The following is a 24,239-nucleotide window of genomic DNA, read 5'->3' on the forward strand; positions in this document are numbered from 1 at the left end:
TTATCTAGGAATTTTGCATCTATTTTCAACCATGAAAATGGCCACTCATTTTTATTTTGCTCTGCTTTAGTCTTACTGTTTTGTATAGCAAAAGGGGATTTGGAACTCCTGATCATTCCTGATTCCAGGCTTTGACCCCAGGATAGAGCTGAAAGTATACCTCTGTACAGTGTGTGTGTGTGTGTGTGTGTGTGTGTGTGTGTGTGTGCACGCACGGTTCCTAGAAGGAAACTCTCCCAAGTGGGCAATGGGGATGGAGAAATAGGCTAACTCACCCAGTTAACCAATAACCCCAAGAGAAGGGAGTCCTTCCATCCAGAGGATGAATATTATATTAGTCATCTATTGCTGCATAACAAACTACCACAGACTTTTTTCACAGTTTCTGTGGGTCAGGCATCTGCGCATAGCACAGCTGGGTCTTCTTGGGGTCTCACAAGGCTGCAATCAAGTTGTCAGCCACAGCTTGGTTCTTATTACAGGCTTGACTGTGGAAGGTTCTGTTCCCAGTTTCCTGAGGTCGTTGCCAGAATTCATTTCCTTATAGCTATAGGATTTATGACAGCTTGTTTCTTTAAACCCAGTAATGGAGAGAGGAGGGAGACTCTCGAGTCTGCTAGCATGAAAGAGTCTTACATTATGTAACATAATCATGGGACCCATCACCTTGCCATGTGCTATTGGGTAGAAGTCAGTTACCACACACCCAATGGGATGGAATAATAAAAGGACCTGAATGGCAAGAGGCAGCGATCATGGCAACCACCTTGAAGTCTGCTGCACCACCATGTGTGACTGTACATCCCACCTCTAACCTTCAAAATCACCTGTGGAAGAGCTTCTAGGATCAAAACCTGAATTTGCCGCCAGGTAAATGGAGATCTTACTTGAGCTGACGAAATTGAGTCTACCTGCCAAATATTTTCCTTCTAAACCCTCATCTGCAAAATACAAGGGGAAAAGAACTCACCAAATATTTGAGAAAAACCATCACAAGAGAGGTGTCAAACCCACCAAACACAAAAACTAACCTCTGAGAAAGAATTAATGAGGGAAAGGGGCGCCTGGGTGGCGCATTCGTTAAGCGTCTGCCTTTGGCTCAGGGCGTGATCCTGGCGTTATGGGATCGAGCCCCACATCAGGCTCCTCCACTATGAGCCTGCTTCTTCCTCTCCCACTCCCCCTGCTTGTGTTCCCTCTCTCGCTGGCTGTCTCTATCTCTGTCAAATAAATAAAATAAAATCTTTAAAAAAAAGAAAAAGAAAAAAAAAAGAATTAATGAGGGAAGGAAAACAAGATTTGTATTAGTATCAGTTCCTCAGAGATTCAGGAGTCTGTCACAACCATAGAAAGCCACTATGAAAAATGGGAAATTAGAGGGCCTAAAATTTTAAAGTAGGATTGTAAAACAAAACTCAAGTCAATGAGAGGGCTGGAGACTGAAGTAGAAAACTGGAAGTGATTCTTCTTTAATTTCCTTGTTGACCCATTCATTCTTTAGTATAGGATACTCTTTAGCCTCCATATATTTGAGTTCTTTCCAAATTTACTCTTGTGATTGAGTTCAAGTTTCAAAACATTGTGGTCTGAAAATATGCAAGGAATGATCACAGTCTTTTGGTACCAGTTGAGACCTGATTTATGATCCAGGATGTGATCTATTCCGGAGAATGTTCCATGTGCACTTGAGAAGAATGTGTATTCTGTTGCTTTGGGATGGAATATTCTGAATATATCTGTGAAGTCCATCTGGTCCAGTGTGTCATTTAAAGTCCTTACTTCCTTGTTGATCTTTTGCTTAGATGATCTGTCCATTTCAAGGAGGGGGGTGTTAAAGTCCCCTACTATTATTGTATTATTGTTGATGTGTTTCTCTGATTTTGTTATTAATTGGCTTATATAATTGGCAGCTTCCATGTTAGGGGCATAAATATTTACAATTGTTAGAACTTCTTGTTGCATAGACCCTTTAAGTATGATATAGTGTTCTTCCTCATCTCTTACAGTCTTTGGTTTAAAATCTAATTTGTCTAATATAGAGATTGCTATCCCAGCTTTCTTTTGATGTCCGTTAGCATGGTAAATGGTTTTCTACTCCCTCACTTCCAATCTGGAGGTGTCTTTGGGTCTAAAATGAGTCTCTTACAGACAGCATATTGATAGGTCTTGCTTTTTTATCCAATCTGATACCCTGTGTCTTTTGATTGGGGCATTTAGCCCATTTTCATTCAGGGTAACTATTGAAAGATATTAATTTAGTGCCATTGTATTGCCTGTAAGGTGACTGTTACTGTATATTGTCTTTGTTCCTTTCTGGTCTATATTACTTTTAGGCTCTCTCTTTGCTTAGAGGACCCCCTTCAGTATTTTTTGTAGGGCTGATTTGGTGATCACAAATTCTTTTAGTCCTTACACCACACACAAAAATAGACTCAAAATTGATTAAAGACCTAAATGTGAGACAAGAATCCATCAAAACCCTTGAAGAGAACACAGGCAGCAACCTCTTCAACCTCAGCGGCAACAACTTCTTTCTAGACACATCGCCAAAGACAAGGGAAGCAAGGGCAAAAATGAACTATTGGGACTTCATCAAGATAAAAAGCTTTTGCACAACAAAGGAAACAGTCAACAAAACCAAAAGACAACTGACAGAAAGGGAGAAGATATTTGCAAATGACATATCAGATAAAGGGCTAGTATCCAAAATCTATAAAGAACTTATCAAACTCAACACCCAAAGAACAAATAATCCAATCAAGAAATGGGCAGAAGACATGAACAGACATTTCTCTAAAGAAGACATCCAAATGCCCAACAGACACTTGAAAAAGTGCTCAACATCACTCAACATCAGGGAAATATAAATGAGATACCACTTCTCACCAGTTAGAATGGCTAAAATTAACAAGTCAGGAAATGACAGATGTTGGTGAGGATGTGGAGAAGGGGAAATCCTCCTACACTGTTGATGGGAATGCAAGCTGGTGCAGCCACTCTGGAAAACAGCATGGCAGTTCCTCAAAAAGTTGAAAATAGAGCTACCCTGTGACCCAGCAATTACACTACTGGGTATTTACCTCAAAGATACAAATCCGAAGGGACATGTGCACCCCAATGTTTATAGCAGCAATGTTCACAATGGCCAAACTATGGAAAGAGCCTAGATGTCCATCAACAGATGAATGGATAAAGAAGATGTGGTATATATATACAATGAAATATTACTCAAGCCATCAAAAAAAGAAATCTTGCCATTAGCAACGATGTGATTGGAACTAGAGATTATTATGCTAAGTAAACTAAGTCAATCAGAGAAAGACAATTATCATATGATCTCACTCATATGTGGAATTTTATTTCATTTTATTTTTATTTTTTTATAATAATTTTTATTTTGTTATGTTAGTCACCATATAGTACATCCTTAGTTTTTGATGTAATGTTCCATGATTCATTATTTGCGTATAACACCCAGTGCACCATGCAATATGTGCCCTCCTTAATACCCATCACCAGCCTATCCCAATCCCCCACTCCCCTCCCCTCTGAAGCCCTCAGTTTGTTTCCCAGAGTCCACAGTCTCTCATGGTTCATTGGCGAGAATTCTACCACTGAACCACCAATGCTTTGCACCATATGTGGAATTTTAGAAACAAGGCAGAGGATCATAGAGGAAGAAAGGAAAAAATGAAACAAGACAAAACCAGAGAGGGAGACAAACCATGAGAGACTCTTAATCTCAGGAAACAAGCTGAGTGTTGCTGGAGTGGAGGGGGGTGGGAGGGATGGGGTGGCTGGGTGATGGACAGTGGAGAGGGTATGTGCTATGGTGAGCACTGTGAATTGTGTAAGACTGATGAATCACAGACTTGTACCCGTGAAACAAATAATACATTATATGTTAATAAAAAAAAAGAAAACCGGAAGTGAGGGACTCTTCCAGAATGTGGAATAAAGGGTCCAGAGGTGTAAAGCATAAGAGACAGGGAGTATAGGCCTTTAAGTTACACAATTAATCAAATAGATGTTCTGAAAGGAGTTAAGAAGATTAGAAGGAGAGTGTGATGACAGAAGCAATAGAAGAACATTTCCTAGAGCTGAAGACAGAAGCACAAAGTGCTGAGTAGTATCAATAACAGCAATAAAAGCCCACCAGGACACATTAGGTAAACAAAGGTAAAGAGAACATTCTTGAAACTTCCAGAAGGGAAGAAACAAGCTTCCAAGAAAGAGAAGAGAATTAGATTAGCATCAGATTTCTGAACATCAGCACTGGATCCTAGGAAAAAATTGAGTTCAAAATTCTCAGAAACTTATGTTGCATCTGAAATTGATACTCTACATGTATCTAGGAATTGTATCATTCAGAGCCCTTCTCTGAAAATATTATTTCAGGTTATACTCCAGCAAAAATGAAAATGGAAATTCAACGAAAAAGGAAGATCTGGGACCTGAAAAAGCACAGAGATAACACAACAAATAGTTAAGGGTAAAGAATTTGATGTGTAATGCAAATAGGGCTATAGTTTAGAATAAAAACCCCAGCTGCTTTTAACACAGGGAGTAGGAGAGGGCAGCTGGTAAGAGAAGTGAAAGCTAAGCGTTATCAGAAGGAGGGTATAGATATTGATTAACTACCGTGGAGAGAAAAACAGAATTTAAATTTGTATGTAAGTATTATATATATGTTTGGATACATATACATATCCAAACAACTAGAAAAATTGAGCAAAGAAAACATTAATCCCACTAAAGTTAGAGGAAGGAAAGGGAAAAAGATCAAGAAAGACAAACATAGAAAACCTGAAATATGGTGGCAAAAATAAACTCAAGTGTTAGTATTCAGATTAAATGTAAATGAGTTAAATTTCTCTATCAAAAGGCAGAAACTATGGCCACCATTTAGTGTGTATCTATCATGTTTTAGACATTAGATAGCTGCTTTTATTAAAAGCTGACACTGGGACATTTGGGTGGCGCAGTCAGTTAAACATCTGACTCTTGGATTCCGCTCAGGTCATGATCTCGGTCTTGAGATCAAGTCCCAGGTCAGGCTCCACACTCAGTGGAGAGTCTGCTCGACATTCTCTCTCCCTCTTTCTCTGCCTCTCCCCTGACTCATGCACTTGCTTTCTCTAAAATAAATAAGTAAATCTTAAAAAAAAAAAAAAAAAAAAAAAAAAAAAGCTAACACTAAATCCTGCAAGGTAGGTTCTTTGTTTACTCTTCTCTTAGAGATGAGATAGCCGAAGTTTAAGAGAGATGAAGCCATTTGCTTCTAGTATAGGAGCTGGACGCAAACCCAGGCTCTTTGCCGCTTAAGGCCATGCTCTTAATCATTATATTAAACCACCACTCAACTGGGTTAAAAAATAAAAACATTATTTACATATTATTTGTAAGTGATAAATTAATGCAAAAATATATGTAAAATTTGAAAATAAAGGGTTGAAATAAGATAATACTAGGCAAATGATAACAAAAATGAGAGGAGATAGGGGCAATAATATATTGATATCTGCATTATGTGATGTGAATAAGGCAACTCTGAGATCAGTGTATATAGTATAATTCTGTTTATGTTAAAATGTATGTGTGTATGTGTGTGTGTGCTGTAGAATTAGTGGTGATGCAAAGGGAGGATGTATGTAGATTGTTTGAGTTATTGTATAAGGCTCTTTTACTTGTGTGATTTTAAAGTATTTTTTTTTAAATATAGGGAAGAAACACTATTCTTGATCTTTTAAGAGTTTATCAGTTTAGCTGGGGAGGAGGCAGGTGCCCCACTGTAATGCAAACCAAGACAGAAAGTGGGGAGAGAGGCTGTGTACTATGTTGGATGAACACAGAACTCGGCCTTAAAAGTGATAAAATGGGGGATGCTTTTCAATTGAGATGTCACCAAGCACCTTTTCTCATCAGACTCTGACAGTTCCCCCTTTCCATCAGGGGGTTGAGAGGGAAGAATCCGGAGGCACTGTATAAGAATGACAGTGTCAGCCATGTGTCTCTGTTTCAAAGCAATGGAATGTTTTCAATCAGAAAAATGGAAAAAACAAAACATAAACAACTCGACTTTTCTTATTTCATCCCGACTGGGTTGTCTGTCCCTTTGCAGTTGCTATGGCAACAGCAGCTCTCCTTTTTCTTCATTTAGATCTTTTTCCAAATTGAGAACAATGAATGTAAGCGATCAGAAAGTGGGAAACGCAAGTAGGTATTCAAGACATTAGAATTATTTACCCTGGAGAAGAGAATGCTAAGAGGTGGCAATTATATTGTTCTGGGCTATTAAAGGTTACTACTACACAGGTAGTTTGCTGCTTGGGCCCAAGATGAAATCAGATTTATTTGAACTGGAGGGAAATAGCTTTCGGGAGAAAAAGTCCCTGATAGAAAGTTCTGTGAGACTGCTTCTCCTCTCAGGGTAGATAGATGAGGAGGCACTGGAATTTTGCATCTTGCAGTGGTTGTCACCTTCTCCTGAAAAGTTCTTGATCGGTGAAACCATATATCATAGCCACAAACACCAAACACACAGGACTTAACTCTGTTTTTGTGTTTAAATATAAAATACCACTGTGTATTATGTGTTTATTATCTCACTTAATCTTTGCAACAATCCTAGGAGGAAGAGACCATTCTTATTCCCATTTTACAGACCAGAAAACAGAGGGTGAGAGAGTGTAGCAGCTTGCCCAGGGTCATGCAGCTGATGAATGGCAGATCTGGGATTTAAACTCAGGAAGCCTGTATTCTCATGATAGATCATCACTTTCTTGAAATGGATCCAGTTGCACTGGGGCCTTGGAGGAAATCCTGTATAAAGCCCTTGCAGACATGAGTTCTAGTCTTACTGACCCACTCATTGAGTCCTTCAACAATGACTTACTGAATGCCTACTATACGCAATCCCTAGATAGGCATTGGGGAAGCAAGAAGGAGCAGGTGGATGAAGTCTCCTAGAGCTTATAGTCCAGGAAAAGCCCACAGGATAGAAGCAAATAAATGAATAGGATAATTTCAGGTACTAATGGGTGTGAAGGAAATAAAACTGAGCAATGATAGAGAATAAAGGATGGGTGGGCAGATGGAGGTGGGCTGCTTGGGCAGAATGTTTGGGAAGGTCTTTTTGAGGAGGTGAAGACTTGAATTGAGCCCTGGTTGGCAGGAGGGAGTTGGCCATGTGCAAATCTGGTAGAAGGACCTTCCAGGCAAAGGAGCAGCAAATGTAAATTTGGGAACAAACCTGAAAGCAGGTCAGTGGGGTCGGAGCATGGTGAATCAGGGTAGGGTAAGCATTAGAGGTTGCAGGTGGCTTTAGATGAGTTTGGTAAGTTGGATTGAGAGGCAGAATCACCATTTAGGGTGGGGGTATATTGCTGGCATGCAAACATCCTACAGGGCACGGGACAGCCCCCGCTGAAAGAATTATCCAACCCCAGATGTCCATGGTTGAGAAACCCTGATCTCTGCCTAGAGGACTAAGAGGCCAAAGAAAGGAGATTGAATTTTATTTTAAGTGAGAGAGAATCCATTAGATGACTTGAAGCAGTGGAATGTCTTGATGAGATTTACATTTCAGAAGATTAACTGTGACTGCTGAATGGAAAATACATTGTAGGAGAATCAAGAGTAGAAGTTGAAATTTTTGTATTAGCAGCACTAAGTATTCTGGGTGAATGGAGATGGTGGCATAGTTTAGGGGAGTGGTAGAGTGTTAGGAAGGCAGAGGTGACCACCCTTACTCATGGATTGGATGTGGGGCTTGGATGAAAGAGAGGAACCAGGCATGACCCTCAGGTTGTGCACAACCTAAGCAACTGGGCACGTGGACGCTGGAGCTCCATGTTTACATGAGGGGAAGGAGGTTGGGGATAATATGAGAAACTAGACATGCTAGATTTGACAAACCTATTAGCTATACAAGGGGAGATGTCACATAAGCTGTTGGAAATACCATCACCTAAGTGACTTATGTCACTTAGTTTCCTCCTTTAGAAAACGAGCAATGGCCGTAAAATCCTCTGATCCTGGAGTGATACAACTTGGCCAGGGGGAGGGGGCGGGGGGAGGCAGGGGTACTGGATTTGGTGGACTTTGGCAGTATCATTGAATTCTACATCTCCCTGAATTTCCCCCTCAGAGCACTGCCATGCAGACAGACAAGAGGAAATTAGTCCTGTTTTGCAGAAACTAAATTATACTGTGTAACAATTAATCCTCCTAAGGAGCCAGAGTGAGTTGGTAGTTGAATAATGGTCTGGGAGCATCCCAAGAACTAGGGGTGGGATCTCCCTGGCAGCTGAGGGAGATTAATAGAAATAAAATCACACCATGCTGTGAAAGGGGCTGTTTTCATCGGCTGAACCTCCAAGGAGGGAACGGGACATCGGAAGGTTATAACCCATGATTCTGACCAATTTCTTTCCCCGTGGCCCAGAGGTTCTGTATCTCCTCCCAAATTCACTGTGATCTTGCATTCCTGACAAGGTTTGGAAAGACCCGAAGCAGGTACACTACCTTATTTTAAATTTGCAGCTGTTTCTTTGGTATCTAACCTCAGGCTGAAAAGAGGCTCATGCTTTTGAAGTAACCTGGAGCCAAATGAGCTGAAACATTTTTTGGTCTTGTTTTTTTGAGAAAATGACAGGAGCAGCTAAGAGGAAGGCTGAGAGTTAAGTTCCCTCTGTTTTGACTGTTTTTGAGGGTGGGTGTGGGCAGCAGTGTCGCAGGGAGCACACCCCACCCTCCCATAGCGTGAGTGGCTTTCCCAGCTGCGATGGGGTAACGCCCAGGGGAAATAATCTAACTGTGTTACTGGTAATTAAATGGAGAATGTCAAGTCTCCCAGAGGACCACTGCTTATTGGAGAAGTGGAGAGCAATCTTTGCTTGCAGCCACTCACTGGTGGAAAAGTAAAATGAGCTTTGTTTTGATGAAGTGTCTTTGAGCTAGTGAAACATCCTGCGAAGGGCATTGTCTCCAAGACTTGCTGAATTTATTGTGTTAAACCATAAAGCTAAGGCAAAAAGAAAAAAGAGAATCTTGGCAGTTAGTTTAGAGGGGAGAAGGGGTGGATATTAACATGGACAACTAATTTTTCAAAGGCTCAACACACACCAAACTCGGTAATATGGGTATAATGTTGAAACAAGGGTCTTGGGCAACTGCTTTGGGCTTCTGGGCCATAGAGTTTCTGTACAACTTTTCCTTTGTAGTATGGAAGCAGCCATAGACATATGTAAATGAGTGTGGCTGTGTCTCAATAAATCTTTCTCTATAAAAATAGATGGCAGGCGAGATTTGGCCTATGAGCTGTAGTTTGCCAACCCATGGTTCTTATACCTTACTGTGTATCATGCAGGAGCTTTATAATTAAATTCTGATGTCCGACCTCACCTCCAGAAATTCTGAGTGCAGTCTGGAGTAGGGCCTGGGTATCAGTTTTTTAAAAACTCTTCAGATGATTTATTGTGCAGCTAGGGATTAGAATTAATGGGTTTAGAGTTGTGGCTTTCACTTGGTCACACAATAGAGTTGTGTGTATGTATGTGTGTGTGTGTGGGTGTGTGTGAAATATGAGAGAGCACCTGGGTGGCTCAGTCAGTTAAGCATCCAAGTCTTGATCTCAGGGTCATGAGATCAAGCCCCACAAGGGCTTCACAAGGAGTCTACTTAAGATTCTCTTCCTCCCTCTCTCTCTCTGCTCTTCCTCCCCTCACCCTACCCTGGCCCACAGGCTTATGCCCACTCTCTCTCTCTAAACAAAACAAAACAAAACAAAACAAAACAAAACAAAACAAAACAAAACTTATGACCAGCACCATCTTTACAGAGACTTAATTGGTCTGGATATGGTTTAGGGACCAGAATTTTTTTTTAAGATTTTATTTATTTATTTGACAGAGAGAGCACAAGTAGGCAGAGAGGAAGGCAGAGGGAGAAGGAGAAGCAGGTTCCCCACTGAGCAGAAAGCCTGACACAGGGCTCGATCCCAGAACCCTGAGATCATGACCTGAGCTGAAGGCAGATGCTTAATGGACTGAGCCACCCAGGCACTCCAGGATCAGAATGTTTTTAAAGGTTCCCAAGTGATACACCCCTGTAAAGCCAGATTTGAGAACCACTAGTTTAGAAGTGAAGACAAACAGGCAGTTTCCACATAGTGTGGTAATTGTCCGACATAAGTAATTTCAACAAGTGAATTGTCCATTTTCTCATTGAATAAACACTTATATAGTGCTTGCTATGTGCTAGCCAAGGGTCCTAGGCATTTATAGATATTAACTCATTTAATTTTCACAACATTCTCTAGGGTAAGTTCTATTCATATTCCCATTATGTAGTTGAGGGAACTGAGGCACAGAGTACTTAATTGGGAACGAAGAAGATGAAGGTGTTTTAGGAAGGGCTTCTAGGAAAATGTGATGTCTGAGTTAAGACATTAAGGGCACGTTCAAGACAGCCCAGTAAATGTGGGGTGAGACGGGGTGTGGAGTGAGCATTTCTTCCCAGGGAGGGTCTGTGCCAAGGCCTGGGGGTGAGGAATGACATGGCATCTATGTAAACAGCAAGTAAGTTGGGTGGCTGGGGTGTAGAATGTGTTCTGTTCTTGGAGACCTCAAGAGTTTTCTTTAAATGCAAGATGAATTAGTTCCAGAGAGCTGTTATGTTGCATAGTGCCTGGAGTCAGCAATACTGTATTGCACACTTAAAAATTTGCTAAGAAGGTTGGTCTCATGCACAGTGTTCTTACCACACACACACGCGCACACACACACACAATGAGAACAAAAGACAAAAACAATCAAAGGGACATAAGGAAACTCTTGGGGGTGACAAATACATCTATTGCCTCGACTGCGGTGATGGCTTCGTGGGTGTGTGCATATGTCCAAACTCATCAGACTGTATACGTTAAACATGTGCAGTTTTTTTGTACATCAATTATACTTCTGTTTTTAGAAAAGCATTTTTCAGTGAAGTGGTGGGGATGAAGTTGCTTTTCGGAAGTGAATGAAAGGAAATGACACAGGAGTTGAGAGTAAAGATAATTCCCGATAGAGCTTTGAAGAAGACAAGAAATACAGCGTGGGGGCAAGAAGAAGAGATGGGATTGAGGGCACCAGGATTTATTTTAAATGAGAGAGAGTTGTGCAGGCTTAATACGGATAGGCAGGGACCAGAGCAAAGAGGGAGGTTTAAGGTAAGGAGGAAAGGGGGTGAATGACAGAGCAGGGGTTTTTTTTGTTGTTGTTTTTGTTTGTTTGTTTTTGTTTTTTTAATTTTGTTTTGTTTTTGAGAGAGAGGGAGCAAGAGGGAGGGGCAGAGGGAGAAGTACAGAGAGAATCTTAGAGAGGCTCCACTCTCAGCACGGAGCCTGTCTCAGGGCTCAACCTCATGATCCTGAGATCATGACTTGAGCTGAAATCAGGAGTTGGATGCTTAACCAACTGAGCCACCCAGGCACACAGGCAGAGCAGGGTTCTTGAGAAGTCACAGGGTCTAGAATGTGTGAGGACTTATTAGCAGGTAGGGCCTCCTTCTTTCGGATGATGTGGATGCATGTATTTTGTAGGTGAGTTGGCAACTAGGAGAAGAAAGTTCTATCTGATGTTTTATCAGTAGCGGCTGTTGTGGGTACAAGGAACGGTGATCTACTCAAGCTTGTGCAGGGGTGTATATCAGCTAGAATTGCATGCAGAAATCCAAGTGTAAGTGTTTCATCTAACAGGGGTCACATATTTCTCAAATATTGAGAATCTAGAGATAGGCAGTTCAAGGATGATACAGCTACTTAAGGAAACAGTAAGGAATTTAAGCTCTTTCTAGCTACCTGATTCACCACACTTGGCATGTAGCTTTTGCTCTCTTGGTTATATGATGTTTACTGTGTATACAGATATACATCTGTATATATGATTATACAGAAGTATAATTGATGTACAAAAAAACTGCACATGTTTAACATATACAGTCTGATGAGTTTGGACATATGCACACACCCAAGTAAACATCATATAACCAAGAGATCATCATGCCTGATCTCTTGGCAGGAAGGAATGGTAAAAGGTGCATGTCAGTTGAGACTTTTTTTTTAATAAAAATTTTTTCCTAGAAGGCATCAGCGATAGACTACCACTTATATCTCATTGGTCAGACCAAGTCACGTGACCATCCGTCTGCAAGAGGGTTTGGGGAGGCAAGTATATTTAATTGGGCATATTGTCCTCCAAACAAAATCATAATTGTGTTATTCAGGGGGACAAAAGGAGAAGGCAGTGTGGATAGGGAAATAACAAGGTCTGCAACAGAATATATGAAAAATCTTAGGAACCCAAGGAACCAAAGGAGAGCTAGCCTTACAGAATTTGGAACAGAGAACTGATTTTCCCTCTCTAATGAATGGCAGAGAATTGCTGTCTTCTCCCTCTTCCTCTGCTTCATTTTCCTTTCTCCGCCGACTGCTCTTTCTATTTACATTTTGTTTCTACTTGATAGTATCTTCTGGGTACTTGCGAATCATACTGGCTACCCAGGTGACGTTCATTCAGCTGCTTTGGTTTCTCAATTCCAGATTCGGGAGATCGATACTTTTCTGAGCCAGGCTTACAAATTGGCTTACAATGGCCAATATTGGCCTTTGGCTAGTCAATCTGAGTTTGACTGGACAGTGGATGGACTCATGTGAGTTGAGTCTTGGCCTTCCCCTCACCACAGGAACTGTGAGGGGTAATTTCCCTTTGAAGGAGCTCTGGGAAGGGGAGGTCATATAGCATTTCTACTTTCTCTGGGAAGTAGAAGGTGAGGTCTTAACCCAAGGGTATGCAGAGAAGAGGTGAATGAGAAAGTTCAAGAGACTAACTAGTAGAAGCTTAGAAGATACTCAGAGCAGCAGAAAGGGTCCCATTGAGTTTTCCAACCAATATTTTGCAAAGATTTCATTCTTTGTGATTACGTGTTCTCTTCCAACAGGGCTCACAGCCTAGTGTAGATACATGGGAGGTAGCTGTTGGAGTGATCCAGGGTTGGAATTTTCCCAGGTGGGTGAAAAAGTCAGACATTAGTAAAGAAGATTAAGGATTGAACAAACACAAAAACAAAAACAAGCCAATATGATTATCAGCTGTTGCCAAAGAAAAATTATAGGATTTAAGATTTTAGAGCATGGCATTTCTTGTTGGATGATGACATGGTCTAAGGTATGGTCATAGGATAAGATAGGCAAAGAGAAGCAGAGGGGAAGGCCATGGAGTTGAAAGGCACAAAATTTGAAAGGTATAGGTAGTGGATGGGTTGCTCAAATACATACTGAAGTCACTTGGGATGGTGGCAGCATTTGGAATGGAGAGGAAGATGGTTTAGTAGGATATGGAGTATTTAGTGAAGGAAGAGCGTGTCTAGGAATGAGTGGGTAACTATGATGTGAAGATAGAGAGAGTCAAATCTGGGCTTTATTTTTATTCCTTCTCTTCCTCACTGTCCATACACAACAAATAATCAGGTCCTGTAGATTTCATCTCATAAAAATGTTCTCTAACTCACCTACTTATGTCTCCTTCCACTGCCATCGCCCTAATGTAACCTAGCATGTTCTCCCACCTTTACCACTGTCCTAACCAACCAACATCCACTTTTTAAAAAGATTTTTATTTATGTATTTATATATGTATGTATGTATGTATGTATGTATTTTAGAGAGAGGGAGAGAGAGAGAGTGCACATGTGTGTGTGTGAGTGGAGAAGGGGCACAGGCAGAGGGAGAGAGAGAGAATCTCAAGCAGACTCCCCACTGATTGCGGAGCTCAACTCAGGGATCATTCTTAGGACCCTGAGATCATGACCTGAGCCAAAACTGAGTCCAACACTCAACTGACCAAGATACCCAGGCGCCCCAACTAACATCCACTTTTGACTGTCTCCAACCCGTCTCCACACTGTAGCCAGAGTGATTTAAAAAAAAAAAAAAAAAATATATATATATATATATGTATATATATATATGTATATATATCGTATTACTGCTAAAGACCCTTCAATGGCTTTCCATTGCTCTGAGGATAAGATCTGTGTAGGACATTATATTTGTGTTCAAAGTATGTGATGTCCCTCCCTAGCAAAGGGTTCTACTTCCCTGCCTCCCCAGTGTTAGGTTTGGTCATGTGTCTTGTAGGGGGATTATATAGTCCTACCCTGTGGAACACAAAAGTAGCCACGTGACTTCAGCTAATGAAACATGGGCCAACATGATGTATGTTACTTTTAAGCAGGAGCTTAAGAACCATATATATGGCTCCTCATTTCTACCTTTTCCCTCTTTTATGAGAGTGGCATTGGCCCTGATAAAGGCTGATCCATCAGGCATGAAGGCAATGTGGAGACAAGACTCACAATGGGCATATCACACGAGTTAGAAATAGGTTGCTATTGTAAGCTATTGGTATTTCTATAGCAAAACTTAATACGACCGTCTGTAAGGCCTTGAATGATTTAATGATTTGGTCCAAGTTCTCCAGCCTTATCTCTCAAACATTTCCTCCCAGCTTAAATGTCATTTCCCCAGAAAAGTCTTTTATAATTCCCTTCCTCCCCTGGCAACATGGGGCTAATTTAGATCAACTATTATTCTACCTCATAACATCTTTTTCATTTCCTTCCTATCACTCAAATACAGTCTGTGATATTTTTTTGAGCACAATTATCTGCTTACCACAGGAGAGTGTAAGTTCAGAGGGGGCAGAAATTATGTACGTGTAGTTCTTCATCATGTCCCAGTGTCTGGCATACAATAAGTACTCAATTAACATTTTTTGATCAAATGGACGTATCTGAGTGCAGATCACAGGTGAGTCCAGAAGCCAGGAAACGGCTGATGTAGCAAATGGGAAGAGATGGGTGGAAAGCAAGAAGTGGATCCAGGGCAGACAGAAACAGGTTGTGGGCCCAGGTGAGGTGGTACATGGAGAAATGCCTGCAGGCAAAGGTTCACAGGGGAGGGGGCCTCTTATAAGATGCCAGTCGGTCGCCATTTCTGCGGGTAGGAGGGTTGCTTTTCAGGGCAAAGAGTAAGCTTGTACATGAGGCTACCATCCTGTCTCTCCCCTCTCCACTCCTTGTTTTGGGATTTCTCATTCCATCAACTTGTTGAACATCTTCTAGATGTCGGGTATTACTGGGGATGTAGTTAGTAGATAAGCTAATGCTTAGTTTCATGAGCTCACCCAAGTGGGGAAGACAGGCATGAACCAAATAATTATAAGACTGCCAGATGAATCCTTCAAAAGAGAAATTCAGAGGCTGTGTAAAATCCCATAGAGAAGCAAAGCTGTGTTTATGTTTCTGTTCTCTGCTCCTGCTACTCTTTCTGTTTGCAGTTTCCTTCTCCTTGATCTTTGCTTGCCCAGATTTTATCCATTGTTAAAGGTCTTCACTCAGGAGGTATTTTATTTAAAAAGACCATTATCTTGTGGTCAGGGAATTTCTCTATTAACCTGCCAGTGGTCCTGAGATGCTGTGGTTCAGGGTCACTCTAAATAATTATATTTCTGTGTAGGTCCTCTTCACCCTTATGTGAAGAGTCACAGGTGTTCTCAGTGTGATGCTGTCATATTTACTGGGGTAGAGAGACTGAAGGGGATATGGGTGGGGCACTGGCAGTGTGAGCCACACTTCCTCACTGCCTCATATGAAATCCCATAGCCACCCATTCCTCCCAGCCCCCACTGGGTTTTGATGGAACTATAGGCCTTTAGTACATTCAACCTTATCTTGTGTGCTCGTGTTTTCCTCTTACTTTCCTGTAAGCTCCCGGAGGCAGGAACCATGTCTGATTCATCTTTTTATCCTCCCTATGGCTTAGCAGAGGTCCTGTCACAGAGAATCTATTTACTCAATAAATGTTTACAGAATTGAATTGTGGGGGATACCATTGCTCCCTAGGGCACTATTAAATCAGATCCATTCTTTTTTAACACCATCAAAAGATATTGTCATAACATTGTCATTGATTCAGAGAATCCATTTCCAGAATTTTATCTATTAAAATTCAAAAAAAAAAATTTTATCACATGAATAGATCCACATGGTAACAAGTCATATAATCCAGAAGCATTTATTGACAAAAAGCAACCACCTTTCATCTGCATGTACTCTTCTCTCCAGAGACCTTCTTTTTAACTATTTCTGTTTGTTTCCACTAGACTCTAAACAGTACAGTTGCCTTGAACAATGCAGAGAGTTAGGGGCATGGAACCCCTGTGCAGTTGAAAATCTGCATATAACTTTTGACTCCCCGAATACTTAACTATTAATAGCCTACTGTTGATGGAAAGCCTTACCAACAACTTATAAGAACAGTCAACACATATGTGTATGTTATATGTATTCTACACTGTATTCTACAATAAAGTAAGCTAGAGAAAAGAAAATGTTACTAAGAAAATCATAAGGAAGAGAAAAATACACTTACAGTACTGTTCTGTATTTACTGAAAAAAATCCACGTATAAGTGGACCCATGGAGTTCAAACCTACGTTGCTCAAGGGTCGAATATACTCACATCACTATTTTTTTGTTTATTTACTGCAAGCAATTTTTATTTCTTTTTTTTTCTATAAAAGATGAAGATTTAATTCGGGTACATGAACACTTTTCCTTCTGTCTTATTCTCCCAATAGTTGGTATGTTTGTTTTTAGATCTTAAAAAAATTATATTTATACCTTTATATAATATAGTTTAAATGCTATTCCTCTCTTCCCATTTCTTATTTTGTCAATGTTATTTTTCTACATTCTTTGTAAGATGAGGACCTTACTGTCTCATTGTTTCTTTTGTCTCAGCTTACCCTTCTAACTCCCCTTTTCTGAGGACTACCTTTTATTTTACATTGCCAAGATGGTTACAGCTACATTCTGTTCTTCAGACACAGTCAAGTTGTTCTTTGCCATTAGGTTGACAGTAAAGTTGAATACAAACAGGTGTCCTCGTTATTACAATGATGTGATTATTCTTTACTCCTGGACCAAGGATTGAGCTAGAATTACGTTTTCTTTTCTATGGATATAAGGCCACAACCCTTGGGTCATTCAAGTAAGAATGTCAAAGCATCAAGTTTAAAAGATTTGTATATTCTTTTATCAGTTGCTTAAAATCGTGACACATTTAATTACTTTCATATTTAGACCATGACTTTCTTTTCATTTTTTTAAGCCTGGAGTTTCTGATTGCCGCTTGTGCCCCCCCCCCCAAAAAAGTTCCTTTATTGTATTTTCAGTTTTTCCATCCTCTTGATGAAGTCATTACTGAGTATATTTCTTTGGTATATCCTCTCTTCTAAGACCTCTTGGAAGGAATGGGATGGGGGAGGGTTGGGGATACTTGGGCTGCCATGTTGAACCACAAACTCTTTTCCACATTTGAAATTAATTAATTAATTAATTAATTAATTTATTTATTTATATTTTATTTATTTGCCAGAGAGAGAGAGCACACGCACAAGCAGGGGGAGCAGCAGGCAGAGGGAGAAGCAGGCTCCCTGCTGAGCAAGGACCCTAGCATTATGACCTGAGCTGAAGGCAGACACTTAACCAATTGAGCCACCCAGGCGTCCCTGAAATTTATTTTTAAAAAATAAAATTCTGTGAAATGTGATTGTGACCAAGAATTATCCCAGGTTCTGAACGATTCTCATGCCAGGCCAGATAATCTCTCTGTCTCATATTGGACTTGCTTATATTTTTGGTTTTGTTATTCTTTGTACCTTCAATTTCTTATCAATAAAATGGGGATAAGAAATTCAAACTGTGTCACAGGAAAAATGACTAGGAAGTATAATTCTTGGCCATTCATTTCTTGGGGGAAAAAATCTGTATACAATAGCTATATATATGCAAATTAAATACTTGAGCTATCTATAAGGCTATTAGGTTTATAAGAGAATACATTGTAGGAGAGCTCTCTCTGTGAATAGTACAGGGATATTGTAAAGTACATGTCATTTTTATTTCTGTGGTAGGGGCCATTTTCATGATCCTCTGTCCTTGGCGTGGAGCACAGTCTGATATCAGCTTCAGGATCAAGACTTCCCAGTTCCTGAGGATTGGAGGCTGGACCCTCAGGTAGGGTTAGATCATGTTGAACCAAATACCTGACCTTTGGAGGGTGCAAATTCTCTCTCCTACTTCTCAGTCTAGTAAAACGTCTTTGGACTTTACATATGGAGAGGAAAAAACTCCTGGACTGTCACAGGCTTTCTTCCTTTCAAAGGGAGCAAAAATCTCATTAAATCTATAGGAACTTGTCCTCGACTCTGAAGCCAAACAGGCATTTTTGGGTTACTCAGAAATTAAAATGATTTGGAGGTTACTGCCCACTCTCCCTGTCCCTCGTAGGCTCAGCATAAGGGGGGCTGAGGGCACACTCTCCTGGCTCCATAAAATAGGTAGACTAGGTCAAATCCCCTTGCAACACACTCTGAATTGGTCGGGACCCTTTCTCCTGCAAGCAAGGGACAGATACTCCAGTCAAGCTTGTTTAAGCAGAAAGGGAATTCCCTGAATCACGTAATTGAGAAGACCATGTTGGATATAGAAGCTGAATTTATGTCAAGTTCCTCTGTCATCTGTCTTTGCCGTTCTGCTGCCTCCTCTCCTCCCCCTCTTTCCCTCTTCTCCTTCCTCTTCTTCTTCCTTCTCTTTTTTGTCTTTTTATTCTTTCCTTCCTTCCTCCCTCTTTCCTCCCTTCCTTTAAAAAAAGAAGGTGGTTTTTTGTTTTTGTTTTTGTCTTTTAGCATTTTGTACCACTGAAGTTCTAGCTCTAGTTTACGTTAACCTTATAGCCCACAATCATAGAGGTGGCAAGTATATCATTCTCCCAGATTCATGTATCAAACTCCAGAGAAGACACTCATTGGCCTTTTTCATATTAAGTGCCCACCCCTGAACCCATCAAGGTGATGGGGTATACTAGAACTGCCCATGTCTGACTCAGAAGAATATTTTGTTGTCTGGCAAGAGGGGTTTTGTTGTCCAAAGAAGGGGGGAAAGGTGGTGGATATACAAAATAATAGTACCCATTTCCATCAGACCGTGAACTTGCTATTTTATTTCTATACCATGAAGTGAATGAAGTTTGAAGCTTTAAAGTCCCATACTTGCATGCACCCCCTTATAAAATTTATAAGTAAAATATTTAAGTACAATCCATTAAGACTGATGTCCTCTATTCACTCTGACTTTCTCTTCCCCACCACTGCATGTCCTTCATGTTGAGTAGCTTTGGAGGGACTGCAGGTAATTTTCTATGACTAAGTTGGGGATAGATTTTAGTTTGAGGTTAATGAAATAACTTTATGTAGTCTGCAGTCACCTATGCATATGGCTGAATTATTGCTCACAATCCCATGATAGAAATGGCTTTCGGGTATACCTCTGCTGTCTGCTGTAAAAGCTGATGGGGTGATATGGTATGACAGTGCAGGGCCAGGGTCGAATGAATATTTGGAATGGGTCCTGCAGTACCCAGTACCAGAATTATATGGACAGGGGTTGAGAAGCAAAGTTTGCAGTGTGCATAGCTAAAAAGCTCTTCTGCAGAAGAGTCTTCCAAATCTTACAGCTCATGTGTGAAACAACGTAATAGGGGTTTTCCAAGATAGGACAACTTGGTTTTTTTTTTTTAAATTTTCTCAACATACTGATAATAAATTATGAAGCTTAAAGAAATAATTAAAAATTTTGGTGGCACCTGGGTGGCTCTGCCAGTTAAGCCTCTGACTTTTGATTTCAGCTCAGGTCTGGATCTTAGGGTCATGAGTTCAAGCCGCATGTTGGGCTCCACACTGGGTATGGAGCCTACTTAAAATTTTTTTTTTTAATTTACCATATGAGGAAAAACTGAATTATTTTTCTCTTCTTTCCATTGAAAATCATGTTATGAAATTGTTATCATATTGAAGAGGCAATCAGAATATATACCAAAATATGTAAGGAAAGAAATATAAATATTATAATATTTTTTTCTGGATTAAAAAAATTTATAACTAATTTTTTTTTTACTCATTCTTAATACATATTTACATTCTGCTTTGGAGGCAGTAATGCAATATAACATTTATTGAGCACTTCTGTGCCACACACTTATTTTTGCTTTTTTTTAGAATTTTTTAATTTACCTATTTTGGGAATGTACTATTCTGTGAGTTTGACAGGTGCTTTTGTATCTTAATTTTGTATTTACCTTTTTTTTTAGAGAGAAAGAAGGGAGGAAGGTAGGAGAGGCCAAGGAGAGGCAGAGAGAGAATCTCAAGCAGACTCCATGCCCAACGTGGAGCCTGACATGGGACTTAGTCTCACAACCTTGAGATCATGACATGAGCTGAAATCAAGAGTCGGGCGCTTAACCTACTGAGCCTCTCAGATACCGCATAATTTTTTATTTACTTTTGTATCTAATTTTATATTTATAATTTTGAATTTTTTAAAAGAGGGGCCCAGGCATCAGTGTGCAGCCAATGTTGAGAACTGCTTTGGGAGGTTGTCACAGAAGCCCAGGTAAGAGATGATGGCCATCTGGATGAGGAGGGAGGCAATGGAGAGGAATTTGAGATCTATTTTGAGATAGAATAGATATGCTTGGTGATTATGGGGAGGGAATGAATGGGAAGAATCAAAGATCACTCCCAGGTTTCTGGCTTGGACAACTATTAGCAATGGTTCTCGAACTCCAGCACATTCCAGAATCATCCTGAAGGCTTGTTAGGACACAGATTGCCAGACACCACCTCTAGAGTTTCTGATTCAGTATGTCTGCGTGTGGGGCTTGAGAATTTGCACTTTTAATAGTTTCCCAGGAGATAGCGTTGGTCCAGGGACCACATTTTAGTCTAACAGGAGAGCTTTTAAAATTCCTGATCAAGCCAAATACCAGTGAATTAAATCAGAATCCCTGGGACTGGGATCCAAGCATCAGTCTTTGGAATCACTTGGGAACTTGTTTAATGTATTCATGAATCTGGGAAATTCTCAGATTCTGATTAATTGGTCTGGGGTAGGGCTTGGACACTGATATTTCTTCACAGCTCTCCAGGGTATTCTTCTAATCACGTGTCACCACCCTGGAGAGTCCCAGAACCAGGGGGATGGTGATGTCATGTGCTGAGATACATACAGGTGTTCTCTCTAACTCTCTACCATGGTTTCAGAGGTCACCCACCTCAGAGGAGCTTGCTGCCATTGTCCTGGGCATGTGAGACACTTAAAACATCTGGACTAACAGGAGCTCCCTCCTTTTCCTTTCTTGCTATAAAGTCATAATGATATATAGTTTTCAGGGAGCTAGCTATTAATTCAGTCCCCATAAGAATATAGTAGAAAGTGTCATTATTTAGGAATAGCTACTCCCTAGTGTATCCTCAGTACCTAGCACAGTGCCTGACCCATAGAAAGTATTAAATACCTGTTTATTGACTAAATGAACTACTTTATGAAAATGAGAAATTTATGAAAAATGAAAAAAAAAGAAGCTTTGGAACTTTAAATAGTAGTAGTATCCAATGAGTTCAGTAGATCTCAATGCTGGTTGTGAAACATGAGGATTTTGATATGAGTCTAGTTGCAACACACCAAGGTAAACTTGACATTGATCCAACAGCTTCCAGGCCACTAGGAAGCAAAGATGTGATTGCAAGGCCTTGAGGAGTTGCAGGGGCAGTCTTGTTAGGGAGAACATGTCCTGCGTAAGTGGTCAGGTTCCACATGTTCCCGTGTTCTCCAGCAGGGCATTCTTAGGATGCAGCCAGTGAATTCACAGCCACGATCAAGGTTATGCAAGAAATGTCACTTCTCTTTATCTCCTTAAATTCTGTTCAGAACCAACAACCTTCCTAGCCAATGGGAGACTCCATAATATCTTTATTGGGAGTCACTCTACTCTTCTGACCCACCCTGGAAGTGTGTGTGGGGTTTTAGATGGAGTTAAATATTTGGGGAGGTCTCTTCTGGTTTTAGCCTATCCTCTTTACATGTAATAAGTCTATAGGGTGCCTTGAAATTGGGAAACTCAACTTCCATCCTGTGCCTGGGCATGAAAATTTTCACTGGAGCTGGAAGTCTGGGTGTGACCAGGGCCCAGCCATCCTGGGTGCACCACATAGTCATTTCCCAAAAAATCCTGCCAAGTCTTCTGGGCTCTGTAGGTTAATAATCCTACAACTCAGGATCCCATCTCTTTCTTTTTGTAGTGGAATCTCTGTCCTCTCTGTGTTTCCTCCTTCTACTCACCTTCTTTGGGCACTTACCAATCTCCCTCCACCAGTATGCGTAGAATCATGTTGGTGATCTCAGGATTTCACAAAAGTCAGGGAAGGATGCTGCCTTTCAGGAACTTTGACTCTCTGCTCTGAAAACCCTTTGAAGACAGAAAACAAAGGCCTGGCTACCTTCTCAGACAGGGGAATGTTCAGATTCCAAAGCACAAAATACACTATTGTTCTTGTCTTCTTCAACTTGTTAATATCTGAGTAAATTATCTTGCCACAATGGTAAGCTGAAATAGGATGCCTCTCCCAGCATCAAACCATTCTGGATGTCAATGTGGTGTAATTCCCCAGGCCTTCTGTGGCTGCGGTGTGGGTAGTCCTCTGATCCCCTTGGCTGTATCAGTAAGAGAATCTCTGCTGATTTAGACAACTTGCAAACACAACAGTTGCAAACCTTTGCAAGTGAACATCTGCACAGCTCTGTGGAATGTTCCAGAACCTTTCTCTTAGCATTAAATTGGCATTTCATCTGAACATCTCTTACCAACCAGAATTGTTTCTATTCAAAGGCAGTACAATCTAATTCTCTCTGCAAAACAGGCCAGATTACACTAATGAATCTCTTTAGAGGGAAGATTTATCCTAATTTCGATGTCATTAGTAACTCTGGCCTGAATAAACATTTACTGACTGTCTACTGGGTGCCAGGCACTGAGGACTCAAGGAGAAAGATCCTCAAGGAACTCAGTTAAGAAGGAAATAGCAACAAACTTTATAATATGAGGTGATAAAATATGAATAAAAGCTCTAAAAGCATGACGGAAAAACCAATAGAAAATTCATAGAAGAAATGACATTTGATCTGGGTTGTGAAGGACACGTGAATATTTTTCGGGTGGGGATGAGAGAGGGGGCATTCAGGAAGAGGAATGGTCAGGGCAAAGGGACAAGGGCAGAGCTTTGCAGATTCCCATGTAATGGTGGGGGGGGAGTATGCATGTGCATGTGGGCACCAGTGTGTGCATAGGAAACAGGGAGTAGGAGCTGGTTGGAGTTGATTTTGAGGAGGAGAGCAGGAAATAGAAGAAGTTTCTTTAAAGAAGTTTCTCAGCCATCCAGGTGCCCTGAGTTAATTTTTTAAAAATTTTATTTTAGGGGTACCTGGGTGGCTCAGTCGGCTAAGCGACTGCCTTTGGCTGAGGTCATGATACCAGGGTCCTGGGATTGAGTCCCACATCAGGCTCCTTGCTCCGCGGGGAGCCTGTTTCTCCCTCTGCCTCTGCCTGCCACTCCTCCTGCTTGTGCTGTCTTTTTCTATCAAAAATAAATAAATAAAATATTTAAAAGAAAGTTTGATTCTCCTATCAATTTGTAGTCAATAACAGGGTCTGTTCTGTGCAATTTTAGCTGTTATCAATTTTATTTATCATTTACTATTTATGCCAATAATTTACAAATCAACCCATTGCAAATTGAATTAAAATAATGATGCTTTATATTTGTTTCTTATTCATGGGAAATTGTAAAAATTTTTATATGCATGTGTGTGTGAAGAGACAAAGATTTAAAAAAAAAAAAAAAAGAGGAAGAGAGATTGATTGATTGAGAGAGAGGGAGGTGCCTGGGTGGATCACTTGGTTAAGCAGACTCCCTGCTCAGTGGGGAGTCTGCTTCATGCTCTTCCTTTCCCTCTGCCCCACTCCCCGTTTGTGCTCTCTCTCTCTGTCTCAAATAAATAAATAAAATCTTAAAAAAAAAAAGCCAATTGAGAGAGAGGAATATTGTTTGCAAAGCTCTCAAATATATGTCAGAGTTTAAGTGTCTACGGGATCAAAGTGTCAGGATATGAGAGCAGTGTTTGTCATTGATCAGTGTTTGTTGTCCTAAGCAGAGGCAGAATCTGAGTCCCTCATTAGCCTTAGGAAGGAGCCAGGAGGAAGGGTCTGAAGCCAGCAACAGTATCTAGAAAGCATCATG

The 24,239-nt window shown here is 40.6% G+C and overlaps 1 protein-coding gene across 1 annotated transcript in view; it reads left to right on the forward strand.

The window, feature by feature from the left end:
* The window catches only part of HS3ST4 (heparan sulfate-glucosamine 3-sulfotransferase 4), a 698,595-nt gene that overhangs the window by 46,271 nt on the left and 628,085 nt on the right, over nt 1-24,239 (forward strand). Inside the window, exon 3 of the transcript XR_008960391.1 lies at nt 18,021-18,123. The gene's annotated coding sequence lies outside the window, so the exon portion shown is untranslated. The remainder of the gene's footprint in view (nt 1-18,020; nt 18,124-24,239) is intronic.

Source organism: Ursus arctos, unplaced genomic scaffold (genome assembly GCF_023065955.2).
Source record: "Ursus arctos isolate Adak ecotype North America unplaced genomic scaffold, UrsArc2.0 scaffold_2, whole genome shotgun sequence".
NCBI lineage: Eukaryota > Metazoa > Chordata > Mammalia > Carnivora > Ursidae > Ursus > Ursus arctos.